Source organism: Rhinolophus hipposideros (genome assembly GCF_964194185.1).
Source record: "Rhinolophus hipposideros genome assembly, chromosome: 17".
Lineage (NCBI taxonomy): Eukaryota > Metazoa > Chordata > Mammalia > Chiroptera > Rhinolophidae > Rhinolophus > Rhinolophus hipposideros.
The window spans coordinates 1,944,549-1,957,107 of NC_138063.1; the positions used below are offsets into that span (position 1 = coordinate 1,944,549).

General features: G+C 50.2%; 1 protein-coding gene across 4 annotated transcripts in view; it reads left to right on the forward strand.

Moving 5' to 3' along the window:
• The first annotated feature begins 599 nt into the window (after nucleotides 1-599).
• ZNF516 (zinc finger protein 516) overlaps nucleotides 600-12,559 on the forward strand; it is a 113,958-nt gene continuing 101,998 nt past the window's right edge. For 2 of the 4 annotated variants that reach the window (XM_081078647.1, XM_081078651.1), the window contains exon 1: nucleotides 600-652. The gene's annotated coding sequence lies outside the window, so the exon portion shown is untranslated. Of the gene's footprint in view, nucleotides 653-970; nucleotides 1,060-4,191; nucleotides 4,249-12,559 lie in introns of those variants that run through there. The other 2 variants (XM_081078648.1, XM_081078649.1) reach the window with 2 other exon arrangements.

Consider the following 12,559-nt stretch of genomic DNA (forward strand, 5'->3'; position numbering starts at 1 on the left):
CACCGGGACCCCCGGAAGGAGCCCGGCTGTGGACGCCAGGCCCCGCGCTCAGGTGCGGGAGGCGGCTCCGAATGCGTCCCCGACACGTCTGCACGCATGGACGCGCGCGCGTGGAGCCGGTGTGCGGGGAAACAGCTCCCCGCACCGCGCCCGCGGCGCGGGAGTCCTGGAGGGGAGGGGCACCAACCAGCGGCGGGGACCGTGATTCAGGGCTATGTGGGGCAGAACGGGCTGCGCCTGAGTCATCGCAGCCCCCAGACTTTCCCCGCAGTGTGGCCGAACTTCGTGCTGGTGAGACAATAGTGGAGCGTGTGCGTTCCCTACAGGGCAGACCATTCCTGGGCTGGGGGAAGCCGCGGGCCTGCGCCCGGCCGCGGGGGCCCGGCCCCCGCCCCCAGCCGCGCAGCCCCCGGAGCCCCGCGGGCGACGGGGTTCCGGCAGGGCGGGCGCGGCCGGGGCGCGCGCGGGCGGCGCGGGGAGGGGGCCGGGCTCGTGGCGGGCCCCGCGCGCCCTCGCGCGTCCCCCGCTCCCGGGCGCAGCTGGCGCGGTCGGTCTAGTGCAGCGCTCGGCTCCGCGCCTCCGGCGCTCGGCTTCACCTTCAGAGGCGCGGGGCGTGCGCGTCCTCCCCCCGGGCCGCCGCCTCCCCGCCAAGGTAGGGGCCGCGGTGGGGGGGCGCCGCGGGCCCGCGGGGGGCGGGGGGCGCGGGGCCCGGGCCTGGGCGCGCCGGGGACCGCGGTGTGCGCCGCGGGTGGGGGGCGCCGGGGAGGGGCTCCCGGGCGCGGGGAGGGCGGCTGGGCTTTCCCTGCTGGTAGTGGCTGGGCTCCGCGATTCCAGGAGAGGGAAGATGCAACTTCGGGCGCGGAGGCGAGCGCAGGGAGGTGGTTTTTACCGCAGTGGAGGGGCGGGGTGGGGGCCGGGTGGGAGCGCGGAAGAGGCTCTGGCTTTGTACACTTCGTCAAAGGCGACGCGGGAGGAGGGGAGCTTGGATGCGCTCTCCATCCATTAAGAGACAAAGAGCAAATTGCCTTACTTTAAAGTAAAACGCTCCAGCTAATGAAGGTGGGTGATGGGGCCGTGGGGTCGGAGGGGCCGCTTCAATTATTAAGGGTTTAGCTGATGGGCTCGATGCTGTGGGCACCGGGTGCTGCTGCCTCGGGGACGTGTTTGCGCCGTGGGGGGGGGAGGTTTGTCTTCCCCGCTCCCCTGGCTGCCTGCCCATCAGCTGGAACCTTATAAGTGACCCTAACATTAAAGTAGTGAAAGCTTGGAAGGGAAGTTAGGGCGGGGGTGAGGGTGGGGGGCGAGGGTTCCCGCAAAGACTCTGAGAGGGGTGGGGCGGGGGATCCGGGTGGCAGGGCCTCCTCGGAGGGGCACCCAGCCTGGCTGAGGCGGGGCCGGGGTGATGGTGAAGGTGGGGGAGGAGGTATTGATCCCGATACATGCCCGGTATACGCAAGACAAGAAGAATGCTGTGGGGTATGTATATGTTTGGGGGGGGGGGTGGAAAAGCGCCTCGTCTGCCATTTCCAGGGAGAACTAACATACTGAATAGTTACGATCGGTATTTAGATCAAACCGCCTCGTCAAGTTTTAAAGAAACTTTGTATGGATAAGTTTGCTAAAAGCCAGCCGAGTCGGGTATTTAAGACAGCGGTTTATGAAGGAAGGTTGGTGTGCGATGACAATCATCCCCAGTGGGCTAGGGACCCAGTGGACCTTGCCGTTAGGGACCAGAGAGATCCAGCCTTTTACCCGAAAATACGGGTCTGTAAGTCAGCCCCATTTATTCTCAGCGTTAGTACGCTCCCTGCAGCAGACCGGATCAGACCAGGAGCTTCTGGGTTGTGTGTCTGTAGCTTACTCCTTCCGCTGGGCTTATTGATAAAGAATTACTTGGTCTCCGGGTGTGCAGAGATCAACTTGCTCAGCCCCCTTGTAAAATATATTCATTCTGCGCCGTATTTAATCCAGATGCACAAAGAGCCATTTGCTGCTTTCGTTGTTGGTTTACAGTTTTTGAAAAGGCGACTGGTGTAACCTGTGGAATTTGAAATGCAAATAAAAGCCTGTGGGAGTTGAGGCAGAACAAATCAGCGTTTATAAAGTGAAAAAGATTTAATGGCTTTGAAATCGTTGCAGAGGAAAAAAACGGGAGACAGTCATTTTTCAGGGAGCGAATTGTGACGTCAGGTCTTTTTGGAAAAGATGTTATTTTTAAGGTCTCGAAACCCGGGTATGTAAAGTGCTTACAGGAAAAACAGATTACAAGATTAACATCTGTTAACATGATCGTTTATCTCCAGCCAAAAATAGGTCACTTCTTTCTTAAGGAAACACGATTGCTGGCGCATGCTTAAATAATAAAATTAAAATAATGAGTTCATAAATTAGGACCGGCGTTTATTATAACCTGATCTGTGAAAAACATTTTTTAATTTCGAGATCAATGAAAGGCCAAAGTCCCTTCTGGGTGTTGAGAACAACTCTTCACCCTGCGTCCACCCCTCCCAGATGACCCCCTCTTCTTACTCGGAGCTCTCTCTCCACCCCCTCCCAGGATTGCTAATTTCCCTTTTCATCCATTGTGGAAGTACAAAATATATTTAAATGATATTGTCTGACGGCCCCCTCGTTAAAGAAGGCAAACTCCGGGCAGATGGCTAACTTTCAGAGCTCTGCTGTTGTTTTACCATTAAATGAAACGGTGGGGGTGGGGGGTGGGGGGGGAAGGAAACAGCCTTGCGAAGTCTCCCTGCCCCCTGCGTGAGAGTGACGGCTCTGCCGGCCAATCCGTAGCGGCTCTCTCCATCCCGGAGGTAATTTGGGTGTGAGTGTGCGCGCGCGCGCGTGCATGCGCCCACGTGTCTGCACACTAAGTCCCACCAGCCCCGCGCATCCGCAGGCTCCTGAATTGCACAGCTGTGGACGTGGACGTGGACACGCTTTTATCTGAGTCTGTGCAGCTAGATGGGCATGCAGCAGTCCAGTGGAGACCCTGCCTTCTCCGAGTGTCCTCCTGTAAAGAATGGGCATAAGAGGCGCTTTCGGATTCAAGTCGAAACCTGCGGAAGGGGAAAAAGACTGATGTGATTATGCTTCTTAGCAATTGGGAATCGGTGCTTTCTGACTCAGTTCCACGCGGCAGGCGCGCCCCAGCGCGCTTGGGGTCCGGGTCATGGAGGCCACTCGCCAGGCGCAAAGCGTACAGAGAACAGGATTGTTGAAACTGGTGTTAACTCCATACAAAAGTGAAGGGCAGCACGTGCCTTCCAGCTTCAAATTTTATTTTCTCTCTGGAAGTTGATACTTAGTCGATGGCAAATTCTAGAATGTGACCTGGTCACGGTCAGTAAAAGTTCTGCGGCCCTCCCAATCTAGGATTGCGGCGCGGGGGCCGCGTTTCCCGCACACTGGGCGCACTCTCCGGCGGAGAGCCTCACCGGCCGCCCCACGTCGGGTGCTGGCTTGCTATGGCACCAGCTTCCCTGGGAATATTGGTAGTGATGTGTGTGGAAGCTGTGGAGCAGACCTGGCCGTGCAGCGCCTCTGGGTCACTGTTGGAGTTGCCGCGCTGCCTCACTGGAGGATGGATGGTGATGCTGCAGGAGGCGGGTTAAGGACCCCGGCGTGCACCCTCCCTCCCTGGAGACCCACGATGGGGGACCCCGGGAGGACCCACGCCCCGGCCGAGTCCACGTCCGGTGTGCGGGGCTGCCGGGCCGGACCGAGGTCAGCCCGAGGGCCCACGGGCGACCTCAGCCGACCTTCGTCCTCCCTCTGCAGGAGCCTAACTCGCTTAGGAGGCGGGGTCCCGCCCCGCGCCTCCCACTTGGGCCATTTCCGCGCCCCAGGCCCGAGCTGGACTCGTCTCTGCCTCCCCCCTACCCTCAGCGAGATCGCAGATTGAGGACTGGGCGGCTCAGGGGAGGTGTCATCGGATTAAATCATTCCTATTTCTGTATTTTCTGGCAGCGCTGCGCGGGGCCTGGGGCGTCGCGGGGGCGGGGCGGGGGCGGGGGGATTTACCTGCCCGCCCCGGGGGCGGGGGCCGCGGCCGCTTGTTGCTGGGCTTCCTGGGGGCGGGCCGTGGGCGGGGCGGCCAGGGTGGAGAAGTGGGGGAGGGCCCGGCCCGCGCCCCCGCCCCCCGCCCCCGTCATGTGGAGCGGACGTCACACGCCCGCACTGTAACCCAAGAAGTGAAAGAGACGGGGACCCACGGCCCAACTTCGCACCGTAACAAAGGCGGGGGTCCGTGGGGGCCAAGGGGGGGACCAGCTGGGGAGGGAGCGGCCTGTGGGGTGGGCAGCCGGGGAGTGGGGGCCTGGCCCGGGCCGGGTCCGTCGGGGGCGGGGGTCCTCGCCGTGGCACGGACCGCGCGCGGGGGGTCGAGGCGCGGCGGAGGCCAGGTAATCGGTTTCTATTTTAAAGTTCACTTTGTTCTGGCGGAGGTGGGGTGGTGGGAAAGGCGTGGCCCCCAGGACGGTTACATAACTGCTCCCACCTGGTTCGGTCCCGGGCCGGGGCCCCGCGCGGATTTGGGTGGGAGTACTGACGGAGGGGCCGCGAGGGGCTGGTGCGCGTGGGTGTGTCCTGCCGGGTGCCCTGAGCCGGTCTTGGCGGGGAGGAGCTCGCGTGGACTGGGGGGCCGTGTTGGAAGCCCAGACGTGCTGGTGGGCGTGGGCCGGGCCTGCCAGCGGGGTCCAGTGCGTAACAAAGGGCAAGACTGCGGGACTCTCGGCCGCGCACCGCACTCACCTACCAGCGAGTCACAAAAGGAACTTTGGGTGGTGGTCTTCCTTAAACATGCGTTCCCTCGGTGAACCTGCCCTTAAGCCTCCAATCCTGATAAAACATGATTTAAAAATTGATGGACCTCCACCCTATAGCTGCGTAATAAACACCATTAAAGAACTGACCGGGGTAGAAGCAGCGTTGGGTGACTCTTCCCCCTACAGGATCTTCTCCAGATTATTTTTCAAGCAGCTCTGTTAATGTGATCTGAGTATTTTGGTGAGGAATGTAAGTGCTGCTTTAAGGAACTAGGCATGCGTGCTATTTGATAGGTTACTTTCTCCTGCCGCTTGGAAAAGGCTCATTTTATCATTTGTTGGTGCCTCCTTCATTTTCTCTTGCATTTTTTGATTATGGCCTCGAAACAGTAGCTGTGTTATTTGTATTTGCACAAACCGCCTAGTTTTAAATATACCACATGCCACTGCTGCACTGGAATAGTTTTCCCCTCTTGGTAAAATTGGAGTGAGTTGAGCAGAGCCGGGTGGGGGTGGGGGGTGCCTGGGTCTGAGGGTTGGGTTACAGCAGAGGACATCTTTGGTTTCACCAGAGAGACGGCCATACCACCATCAGTGAGCCTGAGAGAAACACCTCTGAGCAAGGCCCAGTCTTTGGTAATGGAATTGGAGTTTTGATGTGCTCAGATACGAACATAGCATGTCTAATATTTTTCTTAGTTCATTAGCGGGACTTGGTTTTCTCAAACGTGCTAATGTGAATATACTGAAACTTTCAGAGCACAGTAACACTGTACCAAAAAAAAAAAAAAAAATCCCGGGGGATGTGTAATAAAGCTAACCAAAGGGAGTGAGAACGCCTCTCTAAAATGAAACCAAACAGCGGAGTGCATATTTGGTAGGTACCGTATTCACCGATGGAAGGACAGGAGTGTTGCTTATTTTAATTTCGGAACGCTTTGGTTTGTCAGAGTCATCTTCCCAAAAGGCTTAGCATACTGAAACGTACTAGATGAAGAATTTTAACTTTGGGATGTGTAACTGACGCTAGTCCCCAGGACCTGAGAATACCTAGCATGACTAGCGTTAATCCCATTGTTATTTGTAAACAACCTTTAAAGTTGCCTGACTAAGTTAGAGATTAGTCAGTCTGAAGGCCCACATTTCTTACTGGACAAGATGTTGTCCCAGAAACCCACATGGAGTGAATAGAATGAGATGTTTTTAGAAACAGGTCAATGTTAAAAGCACGTTGTCTCCACTTCCATAAATTAAACTTTACCTTCATTACCTTACTTGGTCCTACATGGAGATACTGGAGCATTGGATGTTGAGATTTCGCAGCAATGAAGGGAAAAAGGAGGCTTCTTTAAAGCACACTTCAAAATGGGGTATGCTCTAACAGATGGATTTCAGCCTTACCCAATAGGGGAAAATGATAATGTGACCTGGGGATTTAAGTAAACTTTAGTCACGGATTGTTCTTGAAACACCAGTACTCAGTTTATTGGGCTGTTGTGGGTTTTTGTTTATTCATTTTCCAGGATATGCATGGCTCTTGTTCGCAGTTTACCAGAAGGAATCTTTTTAAAAGAATTTTTGTGGGAGTGGCCGTAAGTCTGACTGGAGGTTGTGTTTAGAGTTTCAGCTGCATTATACCTTAATGCCATAGAAATAGGAAACCGAAATACAAGCTGGTTGTGTTCAGCAGGAAGGAGCTTGTCCAAACGTGTGTGCTCTCCTGTTAAAGTGTGCTTGGTTTAAATGTTCAAGATAGTACATTATTCTTGTTTTCATTCCATTTTCCACATTGGGGGAAAGGGCATGTATTAATTATACAGTTAAAACTGGCATTTTGCTTATAATGTAACTAGATTTCTAACTGAATAAAGCATCTCTATTACATGTGAAGGAAATAACTTTTTCCTTGGTGTTTGATGACCACTTTAGCTAGAGACACATGAACTCAATGATAGGCATAGATTTCAGCAGAAGTCACAGAACTAATAGAAGAAAGCAGGAAAAAAGTTCAATTTATTTGATTAGATTGTCTGCTTTATAAATACTTGAATGTAGAAGTGACATTCCTTCTTCAAAAGCAGATATCTTACATGCTGTAAGTGTTCATACATTTGAACACTTGGATGGAGCTGAATCAGTTCTTTCCAAAACGCATCTCTTCGCTGCCCTAACCCCTCCCCCACTGGAGGCCTGGGCGACTTCACCTAACCGGCATCTTCCTGAATGTAATGCAGAGGTGTGCACAGTGGGCCCCTGGACAGCTCGGAGGGAGCCTTGCCAGCTGGGCTGGCCCCTCAGTGTGTTCCTCTGCCATATCAGTACCCAGCAGTGCCCAGCCAGCATCCAGGGCTGCCTTTGACCTGCACTTCCAGAATTATTAATGTCTAAATGGGAAGAATTAATTGCGTTCACATGTTTGACTCCCAGACCCTTATCCTGTGGGTCGAAACCTCTCATGTGGATTTGCATTTTTCAAGTGAATTGCTGTGTCAGGACGTGATGGGTTCTGAAGTCTGAGCGGGCGGTGGTTGGAAGACTCCTCCAAGAGTATCACGGAGACAGAGAGCAGGATGGAGCTTCTCGGAGGCAGGTGTAAATGTGGACTGCAGATAGGTGTCCCTGGGCTCTGTTCAGCTTCCCTGTGAGTCTGGGGACTAGAAATTATCCGACTCCTGTGTTGGCGTGGCTGTTCTAACTGGTGGCATGTGCTAACTCCTGCAACTGTGTACCTCCTTTCCCTCCTGACCTCCCTCTGGGGCTGTCACCTCCAGCCGTTCCACCCATGGCCAACAGTATGTTGGCAGCAGCCTATTAAGGGTTTAAATGTATTTTGAGGCCACGACAGTGACAACATTTGATAGATTCAAGCCTTGGCCTCAGTCCTTTCTGGTTCCAGGAACAAGTGAGTTTGGGGTTTGGGAGGTAGGACATTTCTCTTTGATGGAGGGGTGACCTCTGCCCTGAGTGAGTTGAGATCACCCTCCCCCCACTCTCTAACAGAGGTGGGGAGTGATTGATGGGGGAAATCCTCTTTATTACTGAACTCTAGCTATGAATATTTTACAGTTTTCAGGAATATTGGCAAATTGTCACAAACCCATTCTAAGAAAAGAATCACATCAGATGTTTATTGATGAATTTATTAAACTAACCTTATGGGAAGAATAAAGAAAAACTTTCACTATGAATTTAAAATGTCTTATCCAGTTCTTTCAAAAGTATATTTATTTAAAATTAGTTTTCTTCCACAAGGACTATTTTAGGGGAATGACTTAAATTGTTCAGTAAGGGTACATACGCAGATGGGGACGATAAATGCATCACTTGCATTTGAGATTTGCACTGTCTGCTAAGGTCTATGAAGCATATTTGAGCCAAACGGAAGAATTAGCAGTTGTAACCGTCCGTTTGTGTATTCTTTGTCCCTTGAATGTGGCTGCACGTGATTTGAGCAGCTGAAGCTTTTCTGTCCAAAGCTAGCGCTGGCTGTCATATTTATGTCCAGAATGAAATGTTTTCCAGTGGCATACATTCAGATTGTAAAGAAGTGTAATTTTGTGGCTCTCAACATTCCTTAAAAGTAGTTTTCCAAAAAAGATCTGGCATGTAGGCTTCACTTCAAATGGTACTGAAAATTACAAAGCAGGAATAATTAGAAATGCAACTATTTTTAGAAGGCAAACATGTAAATACATGTAATGAGTAAAATACCACACAGGAGAATAGAGAAAAAAAAATGTTTCAAAGGCAACTATGTCAGATTTAGATACATTTTACTCTTTACTTCAAATATGTATTCATTCTGGTAGATTTTCTTTTTCTGGAGTGTGTGTGTGTGTGTGTGTGTGTGTGTGTGTGTGTGTGTGTGGTTTGGTCAGGAACTTAATCAAGCTATTAAATTCACTTTAAGAGCTAGGTATTATATGTTGTGAAGTTCAGACAGCTCCTCCGCGTTGTGGTGAAAATAGGATAGATATTAATATATTTTATTTTCAAGACAGAATTAATCTGGTGTTTTAGTCCTTCAGAAGCAGGTAGACTTGTCTCTCACTGTTTCTAGAACCCCAGGGAATTGCTGATGTCAGCTCAGCCATCACACAGCTGGTCTGTTATTTTCTTGCTCACTTAGGGATGGTGAGTGTAGATGGGCTAACGTGGTATTAGCTTTCAGGACACAGCTAAAGGGAGACTCTTAAAAAACCGAGGTTCTCTGTTAAAACTCTAGTTTTTTCTTAATGGCTAAGAATTCAGAAATTTTTTTTTTAGCAATATTTAGTAACACTTGAAAAACCCTCTGTCTTCAGCTCTTCCCATGTGGAAGTAAAGGGTATTTGTTTAAGAATTTCCCCCTTTGTTTCAGAAAGGGCAACATGTGTCTGTCTTTCCATATGGCACTATTTAACCTATATTGCTCGAGCTGGCTTGGTGCTGCCTTAAGCCTTGATTTATTTAAGCATTCCAGAATGTTCTTTGGAATTTAGTACAGTGAAGGGTGCAGCACAATCCTGCAGAGAGGCTGTTCCTGGCTTTCGCTGCGTGTTCAGTTGATGTTTCAGGGTAGTGAGCAAGAGTCACTTTTATTGTTCCTGAACTAATTTTGGTGGAAATAACCTGACATTAAGTGTTGACTGACAGTGTTAATTCAGGAAAGCACAGAGCTCAACGTGAGTAGTTCCACTTTCTGCTGGTCGCAATGGGGCTGAGGGCTGGGCTGGTGAGGGCGGCCCTACATTGTTTACCTCCATGACGATTCCAGTGATTTTAACTAGAGCTAAAAAATGGATTTTCTCCCCTGAAAGACTTAGCTTTTTTTGTTTGTTTGTTTTTAATGGATGGATGAATCAGTGAACAGATCCTATTTCATAGTTTAATTAAACTTTTTTGGTGCAGTTCTGGAATTGTTTAGAGGCGGATCTGTCATGTTTTCACTTCTGGATTTATTTTGTTTACACGATGTTGCACAGGTTTGCATTTTTGGATTGACTCGTATTTAATTCACAAGGGTGGCTTCTTAAGCCATATCTCAGAAATATATTAATACGGAGCATCGCAGAGGATTCCATCTCTATTTTTAACATCCTGGGTGGCTGTGGTGTTGCCACGCAAGCCAGTGTGTCTCTGGATACCTGTCTCTGGTTGACTCTGTCCCAGTAGCTTTAATCACAGTGTTTTTCCTGTTGGAAGGCAAGAAGGAAACACATTTCTATTCATTCATATGTGGCCCCACCAGAAGGGCCTTTGTGCACAGAAAACTGGGGCTTGGGTGTCACTCAGGAAATTTCCTAATGTGAATGAGTGCTGCTTTTGGTGACGCATAATTTATATTGACATTATCAGTGACACAGAGGACACTTTTATGCCAATTTGAGAAAATACCCCCATTCGCATAGATAATCATTTCCCACCCGATTTAGATTCACCCTACCGAAGCTTTTCATGTCTTTAGCGTGACCATTAGCGTAATGATGATAATTTGTCCTTTTGAATAATACCAAGGATCGTTTAGTATGATTGTGACCTGTATGGCACAGCTCCGGTGCACAAGTGGCTTCCCTGTTTCAAAAATGGCTTTTTACTATTTCACATAAGAGACAAGGAAGATGATCTCATTCATCAAGCCAACTTAAAAAATATGACTAAGTGAATTGCGAATGTGAAAGTACTTGCCATAGCAACGCAAACTTGGGGACAATTCTGTAGAGTCACGGGATTAGTGGTTTAGTGGTAGGATTAAAATTGGCCTCAGTAAATTACCCTGGTGACAGAAAAGCAGAATCTGTTAATGGTTTTACAGGAAGATTGGCTTATCAGTTATTTTCTAGGTTGATGAAAGATTATGGTCTGCTTAGACTCTGAACTTTAGAAGGGAAGGTTAATGTTCCTAATAGCTACACATTTTTAAGTATCTGTAGGATTTGGTTACACAAAGAATTTCCTGCAGTTAGAATGTGGTATTGTATCTGCACATGGGAGATGATTTACAGTCCAGGTTTGTTGGTCGGCTATGACCGTGCAGGGGGCAGCTGCCAGGGTGCATTTCAGGCAGTCCTTCAGGTAGGTCTTCCCATTGTTCGTGGAGGTGGTGGACCTTTCTGGAAAGTGCATCAGATCTTTTGGGCCCTAGAGGCCCCATGTAGGTGCTTACAAGGTGGTGGTTATTACCACCTTGGCCTTCCTGGCCTGAGTGAGTTGACCACTCCTTGATCTGAGAATGGATTTTAGATTGGTTTGCAGGATTAAATGAATTTTGGGCAATGACCACGAAGGACAACATTTACTCTGAAGATGATTTACTTTTCTTTGTGAATTTCAGTTATATTTCTTTGGACGTTTCAGAAGGTTAATATCGAGAGGGAATCTATATGTTATAACTGGCAGGAAATGGAGACATGATTTTTGGGTGAATCCTGACATGTTACAGGCGTCGAAACGCAGAAGGATTTAGTGACTTGGCTATCATGATGCATGGAGCCAAAGCCAGGTTCCTGGCTCCCAGGTTAGTCTTCTTCCTGAGACGACAGGCTGGTGCACAAAGTGAGGAGGGGGAGCGGCCTGCCTTCAGGACGCTTGTTATGAGCGGGTCATGGTGCAGTGTAGACCCAGCGAGTGACTGCTTCTTTAGGATAGGAGACAGTGTACTGTCCCCAGCTCAGTTTCACTTCCTGATGCTCTTGCTCCAGAGAGAAGAAAAAAGGTTGACTAAGTTTTTGCGCCTCTCAATGGGTGTATTGTGTGAGTTTGAGAACTGAAGGGTCACCTCATTCAAAGGCTCCTGTAGCACAGCAGAGCTCAGACACGGAGGAAATCGGGAAACCCAGGTCACCAAAGACCCCGCAGTTGTTTGCACAGATTCCCCACTCAGCACAGGCCGTGACACATGTTTTCTTGGGAAACCCAATGGTAATACCCTCACAAAATCATTTTTTTTTTAAATTTATTAGTTTCAGGTGTACAAGACAAGGTAATACTTAGACGTTCATCATTTTACATCCTCACACTGTGAACCCCCCTCCCCCCATCCACTATCCCTCCGACCTCACACTGAACAAAATCATTTTTTATGGAAGTAAATATAGAAAGTCAATGACTAGCATGGGAAGGTCCTAAAAGAACAAAGCCACCCAAAAGTGGCAGGGAGGGGGATCAGAGAAGACAAATGAAGTGTGAGATGGTCCCCATATTCACGCAGACATCTCAGCTGCAGCAACAGATGGAGCACCAGAGTTGGGGGGACCTGAATGTCTGCAAGGGTCGCTTCCCAGTGTGTGGAGCCAGGACCACTGGGGCCCAGAGAGGTCCCGGCTTGAGAGGGAGCTGTGAGCCAGAGCACTAACCACACCCATGGTGCAGGTGGGCAAGATGGCAATAGTGAAAAAGAGAAGGTGGAGAGAGGAGCAAGCTGAACACAGCTAATCGTGCGTTTCCCGTTTTCTTCTCAGAAGGCAGTTCGACACATGTCTGCACACAGCCACTCCTGGACTGGCTGGTCCGCGTCCTGTCTGCTCCTGGGTGCCGTGGGGACCCTACAGACGGGCCAGCACATGGAGTCTCCTCCCCTCGGCCTGCACCAGGGACACTGGGAGCGGCCAGTACAGGGAATTTTTCTTCACTGTGTGCAAGCCACTTAGAAAACCTGCCTCCTGTTGCATTCTCTATGTGAACAAACATAGCTGACATTCTGGTTTAGCCTGAAGAGGAAAAATCAGTAAGTTCACCCCCAAATTTAGGATTTGTTGTCCTTTTCTAAAGAGGCTAGTGCTGAGTACTTTTTCATTCTTTACCTGAAACTA